The sequence below is a fragment of the Arvicanthis niloticus genome, chromosome 1 (genome assembly GCF_011762505.2).
Source record: "Arvicanthis niloticus isolate mArvNil1 chromosome 1, mArvNil1.pat.X, whole genome shotgun sequence".
NCBI classification, from domain to species: Eukaryota; Metazoa; Chordata; class Mammalia; order Rodentia; family Muridae; genus Arvicanthis; species Arvicanthis niloticus.
This window is the reverse complement of record NC_047658.1, coordinates 30,827,513-30,851,608: the sequence shown is the minus strand read 5'-3', so window position 1 is coordinate 30,851,608 and position 24,096 is coordinate 30,827,513. Positions and strand designations below refer to the sequence as shown.

The window sequence follows — 24,096 nt, the reverse complement described above, 5'->3', positions numbered from 1 at the left end:
TTTTCTTAAAATCTGATTATTCCTAGCCCCATTAATAGGAGCCACCCTTGATGCAATAAGAGGATAACTAACTGCTGAACATGGTATCTGCATCTTCCTTGCTCACCACATGAGCAGTTTCAGGATCTCAACAGAGGCTTCCAAGCCTGTTCTCAGGACTCTCTTTAAGATGACATGGGAACCAAGAAACAGAGCCTTGATTACTGAGACAGAAGTTATCTATAACCAGCCACCATGGACAACCACCATATGATGTCTTGCCAAGGGACCAAAAGTCTAGCAAATTTTCCCAGAAATTCATTCCAGTGGGAATTTACATATGGGTGTTATTTGAAGTTGTCTGGGTTGCAATGGAACCAATTCCTTCCCAATTTCCTTCAAAGCATTTGATTATTTTCCTGCTTACCTTCACTTCTCAATCATACATTACAAAAAACTTGCCAGGCAAGGATGTTTTCATAGGTCAGGTGTTATCTTCTGGAACCTGTAGCCACTTGGATAATTGTCAACTTGCCTCAATTTAAATTATTGAAGTAGGATCACCTTTTCATTATCATGATACTGCAATTCCTTAAACCTTAATACAAATGCTTCCATGGCAGAACATTTGTCACTATCCCTTCTGCCTCTGACACACTGCATAATGCAAGAAAAAGTATTTCCCAGTGACTTGAGATATTCAGTTTAGACCCAGCAGGTGAACCATCCTGCCCCTCAATTTAGAATGAGAAACACACTAGTTCCTTCAAACAGACTCTAAAATCTCTATGAGGTTCTCTGTATTCTGTCTTTTTTAAATCACCTGGAGAGCTCAAGCAAAGTGTTGACACCTCCAGAGTGTTGAGGTTAAAGTCATGTATGTACTTGCTGCTCTTTCTAGATTAAGAAGTAAGTCTGTCTTGGGACAAGTTGCTACTTTTTGCTTTCATGTCTTTTGTAGCAAAGTAGCCAAGAGAGCTTTTGGGTGTGGGGCTTCTTCATAGAGAAGAGGCTGTAGATAAGAATTGTGAGAGAAGATTTTTTTTGTTTGTTTCGTTTTCCTGAATTTTCTGTTTTTTTCCATTTTTTGTTTTTGTTTTTGTTTTTCAAGACAGTGTTTCTCTTTGTAGCCTTGGCTGTCCTGGAACTCACTCTGTAGACCAGGCTGGCCTTGAACTCTGAAATCTGCCTGCCTCTGCCTCCCAAGTGCTGGGATTATAGGTGTGTGCCACCACCGCCCGGCCTTTTTTTTCCATTTTTTTATTGGATATTTTTTTACACATCCATTGTCATCCCCTTTCCTCATTCCCCCCCTTAGAAATCCCCTATCCCATTCCCCTTTTTCCTTTTTTCACTTATACATTTTTAGAAATGTTAATCAAAGGCTTTATAAATTTGGTATTGCTCAATCAGATGTGTAACTTACTACCCAATCTAGATATATAAACAATCTTTGGCTGGTGGAGATACATGAACATCTGTCTCCATGTCTTCCCCCTGTTTCTCTCTTTCATCACCTAGCTTCTTCTCTCATTCTTCTCCTCCTCCTCTTACTCCTTCTCTTCCTCTCAGTACTCCTCCCACCTTAGTTCCTCCTACATATCACCCTTCCTTTTAAAATGAAACATTTCTCTCAAAATACAATTATAGCATAATTATCCCAATTTGTACCAGTGAGGTACAAGATAATCCTAACACCCAGTCCATCATTTTGTTGACTAACCAGAACCTCTGTCATCTGTCCTAACTAAAACATTTAGGTCTGAACCTGGCTTTAGGATGAATGTCAGCTGCCGACCATCCACTCAAATCTTTTCATGAGAGAAGATCCTTTGCCCCGACTCTCTTAAGAAATCTGAGATACTGAAGTATGGATAAGGGCATTATTAGTGAGAGTACTTACACAATTTCTCTCACCATAAATTTTGAAATAAAGAAGGGCAATCAAGAGCCTTGAACTGCTGAACATGGTGTCTGCATCTTAGTTTCTCACAACATGTGGAGTTACAGGATCTCAACAGAGGCTTCCAAGCCTGTTCTCAGTACTGTATTTCAGATGACTTGAGAACCAAGAAACAGGGACTTGATTACTGAGACAGAAATAATCTATAAACAGCCACCATGGCAACCACCATATGATGTCTTGACAAGGGACCAAAAGTCTAGCAAATTTTCTCAAAATTTTCATTCCAGTGGGAATTTACACATGGGTGTTAGTTGAAGTTGTCTGGGTTGCCATGGAACCAATTCCTTCCTAATTTAGTTCAAATTATTTGATTATCCTCTTGCTAAACTTCCCTTTTCAATCATCCATTAAAAAAAAACTTTCTAGCCAAGAAGGTTTTCATAGGTCAGGCCTTGTCTTATGGAACCTTAGGCCACTGGCATAAATGTCAACTTGCCTCAGTTTAGATTCAGGAGCTAAGGTCACCTTTTCAGTTTCATGGCACTTCAATCCATTGAACCTTAAGACAAATACTTCCATGGCAGAACATTTGTCACTATCCTTTCTCCCTCTGACTCTCTTCAGAATGCAACAAAATATTTCCCAATGACTTGAGACATTCAGTTTAGACCTTGCAGGGGAATGATCCTGGCCCCCATGTTAATATGATCAACACACGTTCCTTCAAACAGACTTCCTAATCTCTAAGAGCTTGCCTGTATATTTTCCTTTTTAAATCTCTTGGGGAGCTCAAGCAAAGTGTTGGCACCTCCAAAGAGTTGAAGTTTAATTCATATATAAACTGGCTGCTCTTTCTAGATTAAGCAGTTCGTCTGGCTTGGGACAAGTTGGTATTTTATGCTTTCAGTGATGTTTGTAGCAAAGTAGCCAAGAGAGCTTTTGGGTGTCGGGCTTCTTCATAGAGAAGAGGCTATAGATAAGAATTGTGAGAGAACATTCTTCACTATGACGTGTGCCCCTGACTCTCTAAAGAATTCTGTGATACTGGAATATGGTTAAAGGCATTATTAATGAAAGTACTTACACAATTTCTCTCACCATAAATTTTGAAATAAGGACGGGTAAAAAAGTGCCTTGACATCTTGACCTTTCCTCATATCTAGAAGTCCTTTTTCTAACTTACAAGGAAGTTTTCCCTTATGTTTTTGGAAGACCATTTGTTCTCTCAGTCCTCTCCACTTCTGTGTGCTTATGTCCAACTCTGACGTAGGGTTGATGAGCCTTGTCACAGCTTGTTTTCGTTGATATATTATCATAAGTGGCTTTGTTGTACCTTTGCCTGGGTCAATGATGACAACACAATGTCATTAAAAGAGGTGATGTCATCAAAATAAGCCTTTAGGTGTGTTCTGAGGCCCACCCAGGAAGACACGGTTACAGGAGGTCCTTTAACTTTTTGGATACCTCTTGGGGGACTTGCCTCAATTTCTCAGATGGCATTGTCCTTTGATACCTTCTAAGAAATATTGAACTCCTTTGCTTTTTTGTTTTGAAACACTGCTTTCCAACAATCACTTAGTCTCATACTCAACTTGTCTACAAGTCTACATGGCATCAACATTTGTCATGCCCCTGTCTTTTCTGGTGTTTTGCTGTCATCTGGCATGCCCTCTTGAAGCCAAGGAAATCAGTGATATCAATTAAGGGGAAATATCTTGGCTAATTTCTTCTCTTCTATATGGCTTTGCCTTCACTTATTACAGTGGGAGTCTCAGCAATATTCATGTGCTTGAGTATATGGAATAAATAATACCAAACAAGCCAAGAGATTCTTGATTGTGAGTTGTAATTAATGTGGCTGGAGATCACTGAGGGTTCCTCCAGCTGAAAGTTAGACCTGGCTGCTGTGGCTCCAGGGTTCCTCATGGCACAGCCCCAATGACAAGAGAAAGTCCATGGGTTTTTACAGGCTTCAATGTCATAGCAGATGGTAGATGGATCTGGATGCACCCCCCCCCAAAAAAAAAAACCCATGGCAGACCTGAGACCTGAGACCCTCTGGCCTTCAGGTACCTCGTTAGTATGTAAATTTCTCTAGGGCCTGAGGCCTGTTCCTCATGACTGTTGCCATAGACCTCTCTCTTGGAGTTGTTGTTGCATGGTGAAGTTAAATGAAAGAACCAGGGCCTGGCAGCAGAGTAGAACTCCTGCCATCCAGTAAGGTTCCAGTCTTCCAAGCTCTGACTTGACTAATCACCCAGCTGCTTCTCACAGCCCACAGCCTCATAACTCCTCCTTTTTTTCTTTTTTTTAAAAAAAAATAGGGGGTAACTGTCATTTGTAGTGAGAATTTTGGATGAAGAAATCAAAAGTAAACAGTATGAAGACCATAGGGTGCGGGACAATTAAGCCACAGGTTAAAGGGAGCTGGGTTTGGGGGTTAGTAAGGCAAGGGATCATTGAAACAATTAAACACAGGTGGTACAGTTTAAGGGTAATAACATCTGATTAATCTAGACAGACATTATGTTTTCTTTACTAATGAAGACCCCCAAACTCAGGAGACCCTTACTCAAGTCTCGGGAAATCACGGCCACCCAAAAATCGCAAGACACCATACCTAGATGCAATCAGCAGAGGTTTATTAGGGAGAGTTGGCTAGCCAATGGTCAAATCGCTTGCCCACGCAGGAGCTGAATTTGACAAAAGACCAGCAAGCTGTGGGGCTTTTTATAGCAAGGGGTGGGGAAAGAGAGGAATTTTCACTTGGTTACACATGATTGGTTGATTTACAATTTTTTAACATCAGCAGGCTGTACTAGTCAATGGGGGTGGAGGACAGTTCCTGCAGGTGGAAGCTTATCTAGGTTAGCAGAACATCTAGTTAGACTTAAATTACAGCTTTCTGGAATACTGGGAAGACCTCAAGGCAGGAAGGGGTAACCATGGAAACATAACATAAAAACAGTGGAACGTTAGCTAGTTCCTGGAACCACCCAGATGACTTGCATCTTTCTTTGTGGTCAGGAATGTGTCTTACTGCTTTGGGCCTTCCCCACCCACAGGTGGGTTCTCTTCCCTGAGGTCAAAGGAATATTAATTAGTCTCTCCCTTCCTTTCTTGAATGTTAATCTATCAAGTGTCCAATGACTCAGGGATAATGTACCCCTCCTGGAATGTGGAATGTATCCTGGGGCAGTGAAGGCCCAAAATCTTACATTCAATTCTGCTTTCTGGAACTAGTGAACCTGTATTCTTTTGCTGGGGTCTAGGGGTAAAGAAAAGGCCTGTAATATATTTTATAAAATGATCTTTATAATTTTTCACTCTACACTAACATGTAACTTTTAGCTATTTGACTTTGAAAAGATTGTGTATCTGTATCTGGTGGGTCTGGATCTGTCTTCTGTAGGACTCAGTGTGTGTCTCTGGAATCTTCACCAATAATCTCTGGATCTCAGCATGTGTCTGGGTCTCAGCGTTTATCCCTGGGGTCTTCAGTCAGAAGAGGTGGCTGGAGAAATGTAGCTTGTCCCCCCAGGCAGGTTCCAGGAGATGGCATTGTCTCTGCTAGATTTGTGGGAGCACCTATATGATAATCACAACAGGGAAGTAGCATGCCAGCAGGGGGATGTCTGAAAAGGTTGTGTAGTAAGCATCAGGCTACTTGGGAGCAAGCAAGTCATGGTCTGTTGTTGAGAACCAAGAAAAGCAAAGGTGTTTGAGGAAGTTTTAGTCCTGGAATGTATCTTTAAGCCTGCTTTGAATGGCTGAGGAAGAAAAACATTATGTTAATTATGTATCTCGGGTAGGCAACAACAATTTGTCTGTAAAAAAGAACTAGTTGTTAATTAAGAGCTAAAAAATGTTGATCAGCATGTTGATTAAACCTGTGGAAGTAGAGTAGATGACTTCTGAACCTTAAAGAAATCTTAAAAATTGAAAAATAAATGTTAGGTATACCTCATGAGTGTTAGAGAGAAAAGGAGACATTTAAACAAACAAACAAACAAAAAAAAAAAAACAAGAAAAAAAACCAAGAAAAGTTTTGGTTGAGAAGCATGAACATAGTTGCTTTAGGTGTTCCTGTTAGGGAGAAAATGAAACATTTAAAATTTTTGGTTGAAAAACAGGAAAATTGTTGTAGGTCTTCCTGTTGGGGAGAAGAAGCTGTAAGGGCGGGTTTAGAAGCAGTGGGGGGAGGGCTTGCTCTGCCATGTGGCGTCTGGGTTCTCTGGCAAAGAAGTCCTGTATTCTCTTTTTGCTTTTCTTAGAAATCTTAAATGTAGAGAAGGAGAAAAATGATAACTTTGAAAAAAGCTTAGAGGAAGAGACATATAGGCTTGATAGGAAAGCCAAGAGTCAGAAGGAGTGAAAGGCTGTGTCTATGGGAGAGACATGTGGAAGCTGAATTGGAGTTGGCAGCTCCTGGGCTAAACTGGCAGGTGGCATACAGTTTTTTCAGGCTCAACCTGGAGTTTTTAGCCACTCAAAAGAAACTGTCTAAGGAACACAGGGATGGATAGCTAGCAGGGTTTCACCCCTGTTGCCTCAGGCAAGCTGGCTAAGCCAAATAGCTGTAGCCTGCCGAAAATGATGGGGGAGCTGGGGAAGAAGCTGGCAGGTGGCAACCAGGCCAGGCCTGTCATTTTTAGCCACTTGAGGAAGAAACTGTGAGGAACACAAGGGTGAAGGGAGCAAACAGATGCTTCGGAAGGACCAAGATGAGGGGGCATGTGGAAGTGTGACTGGCTAGCCTACAGCCGAGAGAAATGAGCATGAGCAAAGAAGAAAAAGGCCCTGGCAGCACCCTACAGGAGAAAGGATACTGTACTTGCTTGTTTGCATGGGTGATCTAGTCTTGTGTTGTTCATGCCAGCTGTAGGTAATGTGGCTGCAGAACACTGAAGGATCCCCCAGCTGGAAGTTAGGCCTGGATGCTGTGGCTCCAGGGTTCCTCACAGCACAGCCCAATGAGAAAGTCCACGGGTTTCTAAAAGCTTTAATGTCATGGCAAATGGTAGATGAATCAGGATGCATACCTTCAAAACTCAGGGTGGACCTGAATTAAATAGGGAAGGAGAGAGGGGTAGGGGCTGGGAATAATGCTTAAATGACTCCACCCTCTGGCCTCCAGGTACCTGATTAGTATGTAAATCTCTCTCAGGCCTGAGGACTTTTCCTCATGACTGTTGGCCATAGACCTCTCTGTGGGAGTGGTTGTTGGAGAGCTGAAGCTCAATGAAAAGTACCAGGGCCTGGGAGCAGAGCTGAACTCCTGCCATCCAGTAAGGTTCTGGGGTTCCAAGTTCTGGTCAACCAAACACCCAGCTACATCTCATAGCCCACAGGCCCAGAGTGAGTAAGTTATCCATGTAGACCTATATATTTATGAGGGTAGAGGAATTTCCTCAAACTCTGATGATTCCTACCCCAATTAATATGAGCTACTTTTCATGAGAAGAAGAGGATAACTGACTCCTGAACATGGTGTATCCATCTTAGTTTCTCACATGGTGAGGAGTTACAGGATCTCAACAGAGGCTTCCAAGCATGTTCTCAGTTCCCAATTCTACATGACTGGAGAACCAATAGACAGATCCTTGATTACAGAGACAGAAGTAGTCTATAAACTGCCATCATTGCCAACCAGCATATGATGTCTTCCCAAATGACAAAAGGTTATGTAAATATTAGAAAATTTCTCATTTCAATGGGAATTTACCCATGTGGGTTAGGTGAAATTTTCTGTGTTGCCTTGGAACCAATTCCTTCACAAATTCCTTCACAGGATTTGAATCTCCTCCTGCTAAACTAAACTTCTCAATCATCAATTAAAAAAATTGGCCAGCAAAGGAGGTTTTTAGGAGGGAAGGCCTTGTCTTATGGAACATGAGACCACTGCAATTCCTGTCAACTTGACTGAATTTAGATTCAGGACTTCCGGTCACATTTTCAGATTCATGGCCCTGCAACCCATTGAACCTTAAGAAAAATGCATCCATGGCAGAATATTTGTCACTATCCAATCTGCATCTAACACTCAGCAGAATGCAAGCAAAAGTATTTCCCAATGACTTAAGAAATTCAGTTTAGACTTTTCAGAGGAATGATCCTGCCCCTCAAGTTATAATGAGGAACACACAGGTTCCTTCAAACAGTACCTAAATCTCTTTTAGATGCCTGTTTATTGCCATTTTTAAATCATTTGTGGAGCTCAAGCAAAGTTTTGACACCTCCAAAGAGTTGAGGTTAAAGTAATATGTGAACTGGCTGCTTTTTCTAAGATTAAGCAGTAAGTCTGTCTTAGGACAAGTTGGTACTTTGTGCTTTCAGTGATGTTAGTAGCAAAGTAGCCAAGAGACCTTCTGGGTGTGGGGCACTTTCATACAAAAGAGGAAGTAGAGAAGAATTGTGAGAGAACATCCTTCACAATCACCTGTGAACCCAACTCTCTAAAGAATACTGAGATTCTGGATTATGGTTAACAGCATTATTAAGGAGAGTACTTACACAATTTCTCTCACCATAAATTTTTAAATAAAGAAGAGCAAACAAGTTCCTTGAAATCTTGATCATTCCTCCTATAGAAAAGACATTTTTTAAACTTACAAGAAAAGATTCCTTTGCTTCCTTAGAAGACCAATCTACGCTGCAGCACTCTCCACTAACATGTGCCCATTTCTAACTCTGAGGCAGTGTTCGTAAGCCTGATAAGAGCTGGTTTTGGGTGATATACAATCATAAGTGGCTGTGCTGTGCCTTTGCCTTGGTCAATGATGATGACTCAATGTCATTAAGAGAGGTGACAACATCAAAATAAGTTTCTAGGAGTACACGGAGTCCCATCCAGGAGAACAGGGTTATAGTAGGTTCTATAAATCTTTAAATACTTCTAGAAGGATTTTCCTGAAGTTCTCAGATGGCCTTGTCCTTTGACACCTTCTAAGAAATATTTAAACTCTTTGTGCTCCTTTTTTTGGGAAACACTGCTTGTGCACAATCACTGAGTTTCATACTCAAATTGTGTACAAGTCTGTATGCCATTGCTCATGCCCCTGTCTTTTCTGGTGGTTTGCAGTCATCTGGCATGCCCTCTTGGATATAATATTCTCAAGGATATTAGTGATGGCAGGTAAGTGGAAATCTCTAATCAAAATGAACATTAATACAGAAATGTTTGTCATGTCAATTCTGTGGATTTCTGATGTTTTGAAAACCAACTATCCATGTAAGGTAATCTGGACTGTTGCCTGTTAACTCCACTCAGCTATTTCTAAATAAAACATAGAAAACACCCTAACAATAAACTCTAACCCATGAATTTGCTGTAGTCCCTTAACTCACAGGCTGACCATCTCAAATCAGTTTAAAAAAGTTAAAGAAGGACTGGGTCTAAGCCTTGTATTCCTAAGTGTGTTATACTGGTACAATGCCTATGAGGGTAACAATATTCACCTCACTCTTATATTGATAAAAGCTCATACCAATGAAAACCTTAAAATTTGTAATCAAAGTAAATTGGTGCAGTCTAAGGATTTATGTCTTCATCTTGATATTAATTACACAGATTTATACTAATAGCTTATGGCTATGCAATAAACCCTAGCTAATCCTCTCTATTCCGACAAAACCACTACTTTTCCCTAGAAAGACAGCCCAACATTTACCACCTTAGTCCCCAATCGCAGGGAATAGGGGTGCTGACTCTTCATTAGCTTCTTCAAGCTGACTATGGGCATTGAGATATTAGAAGAGGAGTGGGGAGAAGAGCAAATTGATAAGCCTCTGATGCTGTGTCTTCACTGCCTCCAGATGGAATTCCCGGACCTCAGAGATCTGAGCAGGTCTGCCCAGCTTGCTTGTTGAGTAGATACATCAAGGCTGATCATTCTGCAATATACAATTCTCAAAACAAATTTTAGTATCAAGATAGTTTTTTTAAAAGAGGGCTGACATTTTATTAAGGATGTTGTTTCTAACAGCTTTTCTTTTTTCCCCTCTTTTATTGGATATTATATTTACAGTTCAAGTTTTATCCCCTTACCGCATTCCCCCCACCTCCCAGGAACCACTTATCCCATCCCCCCTCCTCCTGCTTCTATGAGGGTGTTTACCCACCTACCCCCAATCCCCCTCCCCACCCTCAGATTACCCCCACACACACACTCAGTGCTCAACCTTCAAGATACCATTGACTTCATCTCCCACCTATGCCCAACAAGGGCATCCTCCCCTACGTGTACACCTGGAGTCATGTGGCTCTCCATATGTGCTCCTAGGCTGGTGGTTTAGACCGTGGGGAACTCTGGATGGTTGGTATTGTTGCTCTCTTCATGAGGCCACCAACCATTTAGACTCCTTCAGTTTACTTTCTAACTTCTCCATTGGGAACCTTTGATCAGATTAATGGTTAGCTGTGAGTATCTGCTTCTGGGTATGTCAGATTCTGGGGGACCTCTAAGGAGACAGCCTTATCAGGCTGCTGTCAGCTTTCCCTTCCTGACATCCATATCAGTGTCTATTTTTGGTGACTGCACATGGAATGAATACCCAGGTGGAATGGTCTCCCTACAACCCCCCCTTCAGATTCTGTCCCACACTTTGTCTCCATATTTGCTCCCTTGAGTATTTAGTTACTCCTTCTAAGAAAAACCTAGGCATCCTCACTTGTTCTTTCTTCTTCATGAGCTTCATGTCGTCTGGTAGTTGAATCTTTGTTGTTTCAAATTTTTGGGCTAATCTCTGCTTATCAGTGAGTAAATACCATGTGTGTTCTTTTGTGATTTGGTTACCTCACTCAGGATGATATTTTCTAGTTCCATCGATTTACCTAAGAATTTCTCGAATTCATTATTTTTAATAGCTGAGTAATATTCCATTGTGTAAATGTACCACATTTTTTGGTATCCATTCCTCTGTTGAAGGGCATCTGGGTTCTTTCCAGCTTCTGGCTATTATAAATAAGGCTGCTATGAACATAGTGGAGCATATGTCTTTGTTATTTGTTGGGGCATTTTCTGGGTATATGCCCAGGAGTGCTATAGCTGGGTCCTCAGGTAGTGCTATGTCCAATTTTCTGAGGAACTGCCAGATTGACTTCCAAAGTGGTTGTACCAGCTTGCAACCCCACCAACAATGCAGGAGTGTTTCTCTTTCTTCACATCCTCACCAGCATCTACTATCACCTGAGTTTTTGATCTTAGCCATTCTGACTGGTGTGAGGTGGTATCTCAGTGTTGTTTTGATTTGCATTTCCCTGATGACTAAGGATGTTGAGTATTTCTTAAGGTGCTTCTCCGCCATTCGAGTTTTCTCAGTTGAGAATTCTTTGTTTAGCTCTGTACCCCATTTTTTAATGGGGTTATTTTATTGTTTGGTGTCTAATTTCTTGAGTTCTTTGTAAATATTCGATATTAGCCCCCTATCAGATGTAGGATTGGTAATGATCTTTTCCCAATCTGTTGGTTGCCGTTTTGTCTTGTTGATAGTGTCCTTTGCCTTACAGAAGCTTTGCAATTTGATGAGGTCCCATTTGTCGATTCTTGATCTTAGAGCATAAGCCATTGGTGTTCTGTTCAGGAACTTTTCCCCTGTGCCTAGGTATTCGAGGGTCTTCCCCAACTTCTCTTCTAGTAGTTTCAGTGTATCTGGCTTTATGTGAAGGTTCTTTATCCACTTGGAGTTGAGCTTTGTGCAAGGGGATAAGAATGGATTAATTTTCATTCTTCTACATGTTGACCTCCAGCTGAGCCAGCACCACTTGTTGAAAATGCTGTCCTTTTTCCACTGGATGGATTTAGCTCCCTTGTGAAAGATCAAGTGACCATAGGTGTGCGGGTTCATTTCTGGGTGTTCAATTCTATTCCATTGATCTTCTTGTCTGTCTCTGTACCAATACCATGCAGTATTTATCACTACTGCTCTGTAGTACAGTTTGAGGTCCGGAATGGTGATTCCCTCAGAAGTTCTTTTATTGTTGAGAATAGTTCTCCCTATCCTAGGTATTTTGTTATTCCAAATGAATTTGTAGATTGCTCTTTCTATCTCTATGAAGAATTGATTTGGAATTTTGATGGGTATTACATTGAATCTGTAGATTGCCTTTGGCAGGATTGCCATTTTTACTAAGTTAACCCTGCCAATCCAGGAGCATGGGAGATCTTTCCATCTTCTGAGATCTTCTTCAATTTCTTTCTTCAGAGACTTGAAGTTCTTGTCATACAGATCTTTCACTTGCTTGGTTAGATTCACTCCAAGATATTTTATTTTATTTGTGGCTATTGTGAAGGGTGTCATTTCCCTAATTTCTTTCTCAGCCTGTTTATCCTTTGAATAGAGGAAGGCTACTGATTTGTTTGAGTTGATTTTATATCCAGCCACGTTGCTAAAGTTGTTTATCAGGTTTAGGAGTTCTCTGGTAGAAGTTTTAGGGTCACTTAAGTATACTATCATATCATCTGCAAATAGTGAAATTTTGACTTCTTCCTTTCCTATCTGTATCCCTTTGACTTCCTTTTGTTGTCTAATTGCTCTAGCTAGGACTTCCAGTACTATATTGAATAGGTAAGGTGAGAGTGGGCAGCCTTGTCTAGTCCCTGATCTTAGTGGGATTGCTTCAAGTTTCTCTCCATTTAGTTTGATGTTAGCTATTGGCTTGCTGTATATTGCTTTTACTATGTTTAGGAATGGGCCTTGAATTCCTGATCTTTCCAAGACTTTTAACATGAAGGGATGTTGAATTTTGTCAAATGCTTTCTCAGCATCTAGTGAGATGACCATGTGGCTTTTTCCTTTAAGTTTATTTATGTAGTGGATTACATTGATGGATTTCCGAATATTGAACCATCTCTGCATTCCTGGAATAAAGCCTACTTGATCTTGATGGATAATTGTTTTGATGTGTTGTTGGATTCAGTTTGCAAGAATTTTATTGAGTATTTTTGCATCAATATTCATAAGTGAGATTGGTCTGTAGTTCTCTTTCTTTGTTTGGTCTTTCTGTGGTTTAGGTATGAGTGTAATGGTAGCTTCATAGAACGAATTGGGTAGTGTTCCTTCTGTTTCTATTCAATGGAATAGCTTGAAGAGGATTGGTATTATGTCTTCCTTGAAGGTCTGAAAGAATTCTGCGCTGAAACCATCTGGCCCTGGACATTTTTTGCTGGGAAGATTTTTAATGACTGTTTCTATTTCTTTAGGAGTTATGTGACTGTTTAGATGGTTTATCTGCTCCTCCTTTAACTTTGGTATCTGGTATGTATCTAGAAAATTGTCCATTTCTTCCATATTTTCCAATTTTGTTCAGTATAGGCCATTGTAGTAGGATCTGATGATTTTTTTTAATTTCCTCTCTTTCTGTTGTTATGTCTCCCTTTTCAGTCCTGATTTTATTAATTTGAATACTGTTTCTGCACCCTTTGGTTAGTCTGGCTAAGGGTTTGTCTATCTTGTTGATTTTCTCAAAGAACCAGCTCCTGGTTTTGTTGATATTTTGTATAGTTCTTTTTGTTTCAGCTTGGTTGATTTCAGCCCTGAGTTTGATTATTTCCTGCCATCTACTCCTCTTGGGTATATTAGCTTCTTTTTGTTCTAATGCTTTCAGGTTTGCTCTCAAGTTGTTAATGTATGCTCTTTCCAATTTCTTTTTGTGAGCACTTAGAGCTATGATTTTTCCTCTTAGTACTGCTTTCAGTGAGTCCCAAAAGTTTTGATATGATGTGTCCTCATTTTCATTTAAATCTAAGAAGTCTTTAATTTCTTTCTTTATTTCTTCCTTGACCAAGTTATCATTGAGTTGAGCATTGTTCAGTTTCCAAGTATATGTGGGCTTTCTGTTGTTTTTGTGCATGTCAAAGACGAGTCTTAGTCCATGGTGGTCTGATAAGGTACTAGGGATTATTTCAATCTTTTTGTATCTGTTGAGGCCTGTTTTGTGACCAATTATATGGTCTATTTTGGAGAAGGTTTCATGAGGTGCTGAGAAGAAGGTATATTCTTTTGTTTTAGGATGAAATGTTCTATAGATGTCAGTTAAGTCCAATTGGTTCATAACTTCTGTTAGTTTCATTGTGTCTTGGTTTAGTTTCTGTTTCCATGATCTGTCCATAGCTGAGAGTGGGGTATTGAAATCTCCCACTATTATTGTGTAGGGTGCAATGTATGTTTTAAGCTTTAGTAAAGTTTATTTTATGTATGTGGGTGCCCTTACATTTGGGGCATAGATGTTCAGAATTACACATCTTGGTACATTTTTCTTTGATGAATATGAAGTGTCCTTCTTTATCTTTTTTGATTACTTGTTTTTTCTTGTTGAAAAATTATTTTATTTGATATTAGAATTGCTACTCCAGCTTGTTTCTTGGGACTATTGCTTGGAAGATTGTTTTCCAACCTTTTACTCTGATGTAGTGCCTGTTTTTTCACAAAGGTGAGTTTCCTGAGTGCAGCAAAATGTTGGGTCCTGCTTACGTATCCAGTCTGATAGTCTATGTCTTTTTATTGGAGAATTGATTCCATTGATATTAAGAGATATTAAGGAGAAATGAATGTTGTTTCCTGTTATTTTTGTTATTGGCAGTGGAGATATGTTTGTGTAGCTACCTTCTTTTACAGCTTTTGGAAGATTACGTTCTTGCTTTTTCTAGGTTGTAGTTTCCCTCCTTGTGTTGGAGTTTTCCACCAATTATTCTTTGAAGTGCTGGATTTGTGTTGAGATACTGTGTAAATTTGGATTTGTCATGGAATATTTTGGTTTCTCCATCAATAATGATTGAGAGTTTTGCTGGGTATAGTACTCTGGGCTGGCATTTGTGTTCTCTTGGGGTCTGTATGATATCGGTCCAGGATCTTCTGGCTTTTATGGTCTCTGGTGAGAAGTCTGGTGTAATTCTTATAGGTCTGCCTTTATATGTTACTTTGCCTTTTTCCCTTACTGCTTTTAGTATTTTTTCTTTGTTTTGTACATTTGATGTTTTGACTATTATATGGCGGGAAGTATTTCTTTTCTGGTCTAAACTATTTGGAGTTCTGTAGGCTTCTTGTATATTTATGGACATCTCTTTCTTTAGGTTAGGGAAGTTTTCCTCTATAATTTTGTTGAGGATATTTACTGGTCCTTTAAGTTGGGAGTCTTCAATCTCATCTATACCTATTATCCTTAGGTTTGGCCTTCTCATTGTGTCTTGGATTTCTTGTATATTTTGGATTAGTAGCTTTGTGTATTTTGCATTTTCTTTGACAGTTGTGTCAATGTTTTCCATGGTATCTTCTGCACATGAGATTCTCTCTTCCATCTCTTGTATTCTGTTGGTGATATTTGAGTCTATGACTCCTGATCTTTTTTTTTAGGATTTCTATCTCCAGGGTATTGTCCCTTTGTGATTTCTTTATTGTTTCTACTTCCATTTTTAGATCCTGCATGGTTTTGTTTAATTTCTTCTCCCATTTGGTTGCATTTTCTTGCAATTCTTTAAGGGATTTTTGTGTTTCCTCTTTAAGGGTTTCTATCTGCCTACCAGTGCTCTCCTTAAGTTCTTTGAGAGTGTTATTTATGTCTTTCTTAAAGCCCTCTATCATCATCATGAGAAGTGGTTTTAATTCTGAATCCTGCTTTTCTGGTGTGATGGGGTGTTCAGGGCTTGCTATGATGGGGGAGCTGGGTTCTGATGATGCCATGTAACTTTGGTTTCTGTTGCTTACATTCTTGTGCTTGCCTTTTGCCATCTGGTTAACTCTAGTGCTGCCTGTACTTGCTGTCTCTGAATGAAGCCTGCCTTCCAGTTATCTAGCTTGTGTCTGATCTCCTAGGGGTCCAGATGTCTCTGTGATCTTTTCCAGCTGCACTGATTACAGTGGTACCTCTAGGATGCCTCAGGATATGGTGCCTCCACGGTAGCAGTCCAGCTATTTGTCTGCTGTTCTGGGTGCAATGTCTCCTCTAGAATATCTCAGGATATGTTGTCTGATGCTCTGAGTTGAGTTGTTTCTCTGTGGCTCTGGGTTGAATGGACCTTCCAGTATGTCTCAGGTGGAATCCGGGGTCCACACAACAGCAGACCTGGCAGAGGTCTGGTCCAGGCTTCAGATCTGAGAACTAGTTTCTAAGACACTGTCCAAGTTACAGTGCTTGGGATCCCTGTTTCCTCTGGGTTCTTGGAGGTTGGGGGCAGAACTGCCACCCAAGATCTGCTCAGTGCTCTGGCCCAGACCAGAAGTAACCAGTGTTCCAGGCTGGGAGTGACTTCCTGTGTCTTTGTGGGTCCCAGTTACTCCCTGTTTAGGGTGGGCCCTGTTATCCACTTATCTAAGATACTGCCCTGTTGAGGGCTGACTTTTAGCAGAAAGTGTCTATCAGCTTTGCAGCCATCTTGAGCCATATACCCTGACATGAGACTTGGATTACAATAGCCTACAACAGCTGAGCACACTCCAATAATCTTGGTTTAGATACCTTGAGATTAAAGGTGCATGAGATTAAAGGTGTGTGAGATTAAAGGTATGTAATTTAAGAGTATGACTTAGAAGTATAGAGATCAGAGTTAGAGACAAGACCTAAGCGCATGGTTAAAGTTGTGACCAAAAGGCGTGTCTTAGAAGTGAGACATATAAAAGGTAGAGACAGAGCAGATCAGAATCAGACTGAGATCAGAGAATCAGACACATCAGACATTAGGTAGAAGACACTTGGCTCCAGACAGAATCAGACACAGCAGACAAAGGAAACAGAGAAGGAGACACTTAGAGGAAGAGAGACTGAAGAATAAACAGGATTGAATCATACCCTGTCTGGGCTCCATTCTTCGAGTCTGCCCTCACTCTCACTCTTGCTGATCCCCGACCCTCAGACTGGAGCGACAGCTTGGGCCGTGACACAGTGACTGCCCAAACGTGGGTCGGCCCGGGCCTCAACATTTTGCCTGGGCTGCGAAGTATTTTGGCACCTAACGTGGGGCTAGTGTGGACCCCAACACTGCCCGAGTTAGAGCACTTGGGATCCCTGATTCCTCTGGGTTCTTGGAGGTTGGGGGCAGAGCTGCCACCCAAGATCTGCTCAGTGCTCTGGCCCAGACCGGAAGGAACCAGCGTTCTGGGCCAGGAGTTCCAAGCCTGTTCTCAATCTCTATTTCACATGACTGGAAAACCAAGGGACAGAGCCTTGTTTATTGAAACAGAAGTAGTCTATGAATGGCCATCATTGCCAATCACCATATGATGTCCTCCCAAAAGAACAAATGTTGAGCAAATGTTCCAAAAATTCCCATTCCACTGGGAATTTACCCATTTTGGTTAGTTGAATTTCTATGTGTTGCCATGGAACCAATTCCTTTCCAAATTCCTTCACAGTATTTGATTCTCCTCTCGCTAAACTATACTTCTTTAAAAAAAAAATTTCCCACACTTTTTTAATTGGATATTTTATTTACATTTCAGATGCCATCCCCTTTCCCCATTTCTCCTCCCTAGAAAACCCCTATCCCATACCCCCTTCTCTTTTTTGCTTTTATACAGTTTTTTTTTAATGTTAACCAATGGCTTTATAAATTTGGTAATGCTCAATATCAATCAGAAATTTAACCAAATACCCAACCTAGATATATCAACTGTCTTTGATTGGTGAAGACATGTGAACATCTGCCTCCATGTCTGGCCCCCTTCTCTCTTTCTCTCTCATCACCTAGCTCCTCCTCTCCTTCTCCTCCTCCTCTCCTTACTCCTCCCACGTTAGTTCCTCCCACATATCACCCTTCCTGTTAAAATAAAACTTTTCTCTCAAAATACAGTTAGAGCATAACTATACCAATTTGGGTCAATAAGGTGCAAGATAGACCTAATACCCAGTCCATCATTTTGTTGACTAAGCAGAACCTCTGTCATCTCTCCTAAATCAAAGACTTAATTCTGAACCTGGCTTTTTTTCTTGGCTTTAGAATGAATGTCAGCTAAAAACCATCCTCTCAAATCTTTTCTCTCAAAGTAAATAGCAAGGATTGGCTATGAGACTATAAGTTTTCAACCCCATCAGAAATTCAGAATGACTGAGTTAACTGAAATTATGGGAAGCACAAAGCATAGCTTCTAAAACATAGCCAATTTATAAAGACCGCTGAACACCTGGACAGTCCCTATACTACAGAAAGTTGGAGAATCAGATCTTCAGCCTTCTAGCTCAGGATCATCTAACAGACCTAGTGGTGCAGAATTATTAAGGGCTGATTACTGTGTCTTGGCAGATATAATCAGTCCACTATTCTGCAAGTGTGTCCTTTTCTGGACAGTGATTTGTCTGTAGATGAAAAGAGGCAATTCTTGCCTAGTGGCTGACTCACCACAATTGAAATAACTCCAAAGATGCTCAATTTCTTCTTAGAATCTAAGACAGGTGGCTGTCAGGAACAGACAGGTCTCTAACCAAAATAAACATTAATACAGAAATGTTTGTAACATGAATTCTGTGGATTTCTGATGCTTTGATAACCAACTATTTATGTAAGGCAATCTGGACTGTTGTCTGTTAACTCCTCTCAGCTCTTTCTAAATAAAATATAGAAAACACTCTAACAATAAACTCAAAGCCATGAATTTGCTATATGCCCTTAACTCACAGGCTAACCATCTCAAATAAGTTTAAAAAGTTAAAGAAGGACTGGGTCTAAGCCTTGTATTTTTAAATGTATTATACAGGCACAATGCCCAAGAAAGTATCAATATTCATCTTCGTTTTATATCAGTAAGAAGCTTCTACCAATGAAAACCTTAAATTTGAAATAAAAGTGAATTTTGTGCCATTCAAGAAATTATAACTTCATCTTGATAATAATTATACATATTTCTACCAATAGGTTATAGCTATGCAATAAATCCTAGCTAATGTGCCCCTTCTCAACAAAACCACTACTTTTCCCTAGAAAGATAGCCCAATATTAACAACCTCATTCCCCAAGCCCAGGGAATAGGGGTGCTGACTCTTCATTAAGTTCTTCAAGCTAATTATGGGTGTTGAGATATTAGAAGAGGAGTTGGGGGAAGAGTAAATTGATATGCCTCTGACACTGCATCCAGCTGGAATTCCAGGACATCAGAGGTTTGAGCAGGTCTACTCAGCTTGCCTGATGAGTAGATACACCAAGGCTATGTATTCTGCAGTATACAATTCTCAAAACAAATTTTAGTATCAAAATAATTGTTTGTTTGAATTCTGGAATCTCATCTTCTGGCGGCCTGTCTCTGTCATGTCTAATCCATATAATTCTGGGAGTTTCTATGAGTGTGTGCTCCGACTATCCTCCCATTTTTGCCTTCCTGCTCTCAAAATTTCCAGCAACAGGGATCCAAACTTTTGGGCACCTTGGCCTTCCACTTCCACTGATGCCTAACCCCTTACCACATTTCCCCCTCCAAATACTATAAGGGTGTGCTCCCACCATATTCCCATTCCCACCTCCCTGCTCTTGCAATTTCCCAACACTAGAGAATCCAAACTTTCAAGCACCAAGGCCATCCATTTCCACTGATGCCTGGCAAGGCCACCCTCAACTACCTATACAGATGGAGCCATGAGTCTCCCCCGCCCCCTTTGTGTTCTCGGGCTGGAGATTTTGGAATGGCTACTCCAGCTTGTTTCTTAGAATGATTTGCTTGAAAAATTGTTTTCCAGCCTTTTACTCTAAAATAGTGTCTGCCTTTGTACTGAGGTGGGTTTCCTGTATGCAGTAAAATGCTGGGTCCCGTTTATGTATCCAGTACATTAGCCTATGTCTTTTAATTGGGGAACTGAGTCTATTGATGTTAAGAGATATTAAGGAACAGTGATTAACACAAAAATCCCTTAAAGAATTACAAGAGAACACAACCAAACAGGTGAAGGAATTGAACAAAACCATCCAGGACATAAAAATGGAAGTAGAAACAATAAAGAAATCACAAAGGGAGACTACACTGGAGATAGAAAACTTAGGAAAGAAATCAGGAGTCATAGACACAATCATCACCAACAGAATACAGGAGATAGAAGAGAGAATCTCAGGTGCAGAAGATACCATAGAAAATATCAACACAACTGTCAAAGAAAATGCAAAATGCAAAAATTCTTAACACAAAATATCCAGGAAATCCAGGACACAATGAGGAGACCAAACCTAAGGATAATAGGTATAAATGAAATTGAAGACTCCCAACTTAAAGGGCCAATAAATATCTTCAACAAAATTAAAGAAGAAAACTTCCCTAATCTAAAGAAAGAGATGCCCATAAACATACAAGAAGCCCATAGAATGCCAAATAGACTTAGACCAGAAAAGAAATACCTCCCATCACATAATAATCAAAACACCAAGTACACAAAACGAAGAAAGAATGTTAAATGCAGTAAGGGAGAAAGGCCAGGTAATGTATAAAGGCAGACCTATCAGAATTACACCAGATACTATAAAAGCTAGAAGATGCTAGACAGATGTCATACAGACCCTAAGAGAACACAAATGCCAGCCCAGGCTACTATACCCAGCAAAACTCTCAATTACCATAGATGGAGAAATCAAGATATTCCATGACAAAACCAAATTTACACAATATCTTTCCACAAACCCAGCATTACAAAGGATAATAGCAGGAAAGCTCCAATACAAGGAGGGAAATTATACCCTAGAAAGAGCAAGAAAGTAACCCTCTTCCAACAAATCTAAAAGAAGATAGCCACACAAAGATAACTTCACCTCTAATAACAAAAATAACAGGAGACAATAAACTATACTTCTTAATCATCAATTAAAAAACTTGCTGGCCAAGGCTTTCATAAGTCAGGCCTTGTCTTATGGAAACTGAGGTCACTGTGATTCCTGTCAACTTGACTTAATTTACATTCAGGAACTAGGGTCAGTTTTTCAGTTTTATGGCACTGCAATCCATTGAACCTTAAGACAAATGCATCCATGGCAGAATATTTTTCACTATCTCCTCTGCCTCCAACTCTCTGCAGAACTCCAGGAACAGTATTGTCCAATGACTTGAGAAATTCAATTTAGTCCTTGCAGAAGAATGATCCTGCCCCTCAAATTGGAATGAGGAGCACACAGATTCCTTCAAACAGACTGTAAATTCCTTATGTAGATGCCTGTTTATTGTCCTTTTTAAATCACTTGGGGAGTTCAAGCAAAGTGTTGGCACTTCCAAAGAGCTGAGGTTAAAGTCATATGTGAATTGGCTGCTTGTTTGAGACTGCTCTATCAAATGTTGGAACCAGCACTGCCAAAGCTTGGGGTCCAAAATTGTTAGATCCCATACTACCCTAAGCTTTGGGGGCTAAATTGTTCAGGCTCATACTGCTGTTCTGGTCTGTGGGTCAAGGTTCAGCAAGAGAGAGTGTGAGGGTGGATGTGAAAAATGGAGACCAGGCAGAGTGTGATTCAGTTTAATTTATTCTCAAGTCTTTCTTCTTCTCTCTTTCCAAGTCCCTTGTTCCTAGTCCAAGTTCCTTGTCCCTAGTGCCTCCAAGTTCCAAGTTTCCAGTCCCAAGTCTCAAGTCCTTTCTTCTGTCTGCCTCCTGCCTTTTATATGTCTCATTTCTAAGTCATGCCTTTATGTCATGTCTTTAAGTCACCCCTTTAAGTCTCATCTCAAAATCACACCTTTAAGTCTCACACAGCCAAAGGAAAATTCTGGGTATATAAAACAAGATGTTATCAGAATGTGCTTAGCTGTTGTAGGCTTTTGAAAACAAGTCTCTTGTCAGAGTATATGGGTCAAGATGGCTGCAAGGGTGATAGCCACCTTCTGTAGCCTCCCCACAGATTCCCCTTTTTTAACATTTTTTCAAAAGGGAAGGCTGAGAAAACTTATGGAAACTGTGCCTGCCTTAGGTAGAAACAAAGGACCTCAGCCTCCATTTCCATTCTTTGGATACTCAACAGCCATTGGTTGATCTCCTGTCTTAGGATGGTGAGGTCTCCCTTTTTAGAAGCAAGGGTCTTAAAGTTTTCTCTTACCCATCATTGACTATCTGGCTTAGTGCATGTTAGGGGTTAATCCTCATTAGTCTTGTTGACAGAGGTTTTAGAATCCCCTACTTCAGGCCTATAATAATGGACCTGTATGGATTTCATTTGTATAGCATCTATCTGTTGTCTGAAAAAGCCATCAGTTTGTTGAACAGCATGGACTGAGAGACAAGAGACTTAACAATGCCTGATTAGTCAGTATAACAGCAACACTCTTTTTTAAAGGCAAAACCTAACTCTCTCTATCAGAGGATTAAAAAGTATAAGCCTCTTCTATTCTGTTTACAAATGTGTTATAGCAGAATCTAGTTCTATAGAAATACAGAACTTATCATAGTTTTGAACTTAACAAAAGAAGTAAGGAAATCCCCGTTCCTGCTCCAGTCAACCTCAAACCCAAAAAACAACTATCATAACTGTAGTCGTGGGTTTTCTCCTGGGTCTAAACAATGTTCCCCATTAAATCATAAGTTGCGGTACCAAGAGTCCATTAAAGCCACCCTAGAGGTAATGGTGGTGATGTCTCTTTCCACATTGCAGACTTCCTAAGTCAGGTTTTCTGGTTGATCTGTTCCAGTTTGAAAGCAATTTTAAATTATTTGGGGAGCTCAAGCAAAGTTTTGGCACCTCCAAAGATTTAAGGTAAAAGTCATATGTGAACGGGCTGCTCTTTCTAGATTAAGCACTAATTGTGTCTAGGGACATGTTGGTACTCTTTGCCTACAATGAAATTAGTAGCACGGTAGCCAAGAGACCTTGTGGGTGTGGGTCTCCTTCATACAGAAGAGGCAGTAAAGAAGAATTGTGAGAGAACATTTGTCACTATCACCTGTGCCACGAACTCTCTAAAAAATTCTGAGATTCAGGAATATGGTTAACGGCATTATTAATGAGAGAATGTACACAATTTCTCTCACCATAAATTTTTATATAAAGAAGGGCAAACAAGTGCCTTGACATCTTGCTCTTTGCTCCTTTAGAGAAGACATACTTCAAATTCACAAGAAAGTTTTCTCTTGATTTTTGGAAGACCCATATTATGCGACAGACCTCTCCACTTTCATGTGTCCATTTTTAGCACGGAGGCTGTGTTGGTAAGCCTGGTAAGAGATGGGGTTGGGTAATATAAACTCATAATTTGCTGTGTTTTGCTTTGGCCTGGGTCAATGATGACAACCCAATGTCATAAAGAAAGTCGATAATATCAAAATAATCCTCTAGGTATATGCTGAGGCCCACACAGAAAAACAGGGTACAGGAGTTTTTTTTTTTTTTTTTAACTATCTGTACACCTCTTGGGTGACTTGCCTGAATTTCTCAGGTGCCCTTGCCCTTTGATCAATTCTAAAAAATATTCAAACTCCAGTGCTCCTTTGTTTGCAAACAGTGTTTGCCAACAATCACTTATTCTCATACTCAGATTATGTACAAGTATGCATGGCATCAACATTGCTCATGCCCCTCTCTTTTTTGCTGTTTTGCAGTCATCTGGCCTGTCCTCTTGGAGACAAAGAGATCAGCAATGTCAGGAAAGTGGAATTATTTAAGCTAATGTCTTCCCTTCTATATGGCCTGTGCTGTCATGTATTAGAGTGTGAGTCTTAGCCAAACTCAAGTGCTTGAGGTTAGGAAAACAATAAATCCAAACATGCCAAAAGATTCTTGATTGTAAGTTCTGCCATTTAGACCTGTAAGTTTACAAGGGTAAAGGTAATTTCTTAAAAACTGACAATTCCTATTCCCATTAATATGAGCTACACTAAAGAAGAGGATAACAGCCTCCTGAATATGGTGTCTCCATCTTAGTTGCTCATATGGTGAGGAGTTACAGGATCTCAACAGAGGCTTCCAATCCTGTTCTCAATTCCCTATTTCACATTACTGCAGAACCAAGGAACAGAGCTTTGATTACTGGGACAGAAGTTGTGTATAAACCGTCATCATTGCCAACCACCATATGATGTCTTCCCAAAAAAACCAAAAGTTGAGCAAATATTCCAAAAATTCTCATTCCAGTGGGGATTTGCCTATGTGGGTTAATTGAATTTTTCTGTGTTGCCATGGAACTAATTTATCCCCAATTTCCTTCACAGTGTTTGTTTCTCCTCTTGCTAAACTTCACTTCTTAACCATCAATTAAAATAATGCCTGCTTAAAGGGTTTTCTTAGGGTAGGCCTTGTCTCATGGAACCTGAGGCCACTGTGATTTGTGTTAGC

At 40.2% G+C, this 24,096-nt stretch overlaps 1 long non-coding RNA gene and 3 other non-coding genes across 5 annotated transcripts; all 4 read left to right on the top strand.

The window, feature by feature from the left end:
• The first annotated feature begins 3,226 nt into the window (after positions 1-3,226).
• Positions 3,227-3,303, top strand: LOC117700411 (small nucleolar RNA SNORD115). Its single transcript, XR_004605473.1, has one exon. It is a non-coding gene; the product is annotated as a small nucleolar RNA SNORD115 (small nucleolar RNA).
• Positions 3,304-8,655: 5,352 nt separating this feature from the next.
• On the top strand, positions 8,656-8,732 carry LOC117700423 (small nucleolar RNA SNORD115). The gene has a single exon (XR_004605476.1). It is a non-coding gene; the product is annotated as a small nucleolar RNA SNORD115 (small nucleolar RNA).
• Positions 8,733-8,963: 231 nt separating this feature from the next.
• Positions 8,964-23,538, top strand: LOC143442952 (uncharacterized). 2 transcript variants are annotated; one of them, XR_013111593.1, is made up of 4 exons: positions 8,964-9,020; positions 9,577-9,732; positions 22,860-22,982; positions 23,364-23,538. It is a non-coding gene; the product is annotated as an uncharacterized LOC143442952 (long non-coding RNA). The 2 variants fall into 2 exon arrangements; XR_013111612.1 differs by lacking the exon at positions 9,577-9,732.
• On the top strand, positions 23,040-23,116 carry LOC117700365 (small nucleolar RNA SNORD115). Its single transcript, XR_004605466.1, has one exon. It is a non-coding gene; the product is annotated as a small nucleolar RNA SNORD115 (small nucleolar RNA).
• Positions 23,539-24,096: the final 558 nt, after the last annotated feature.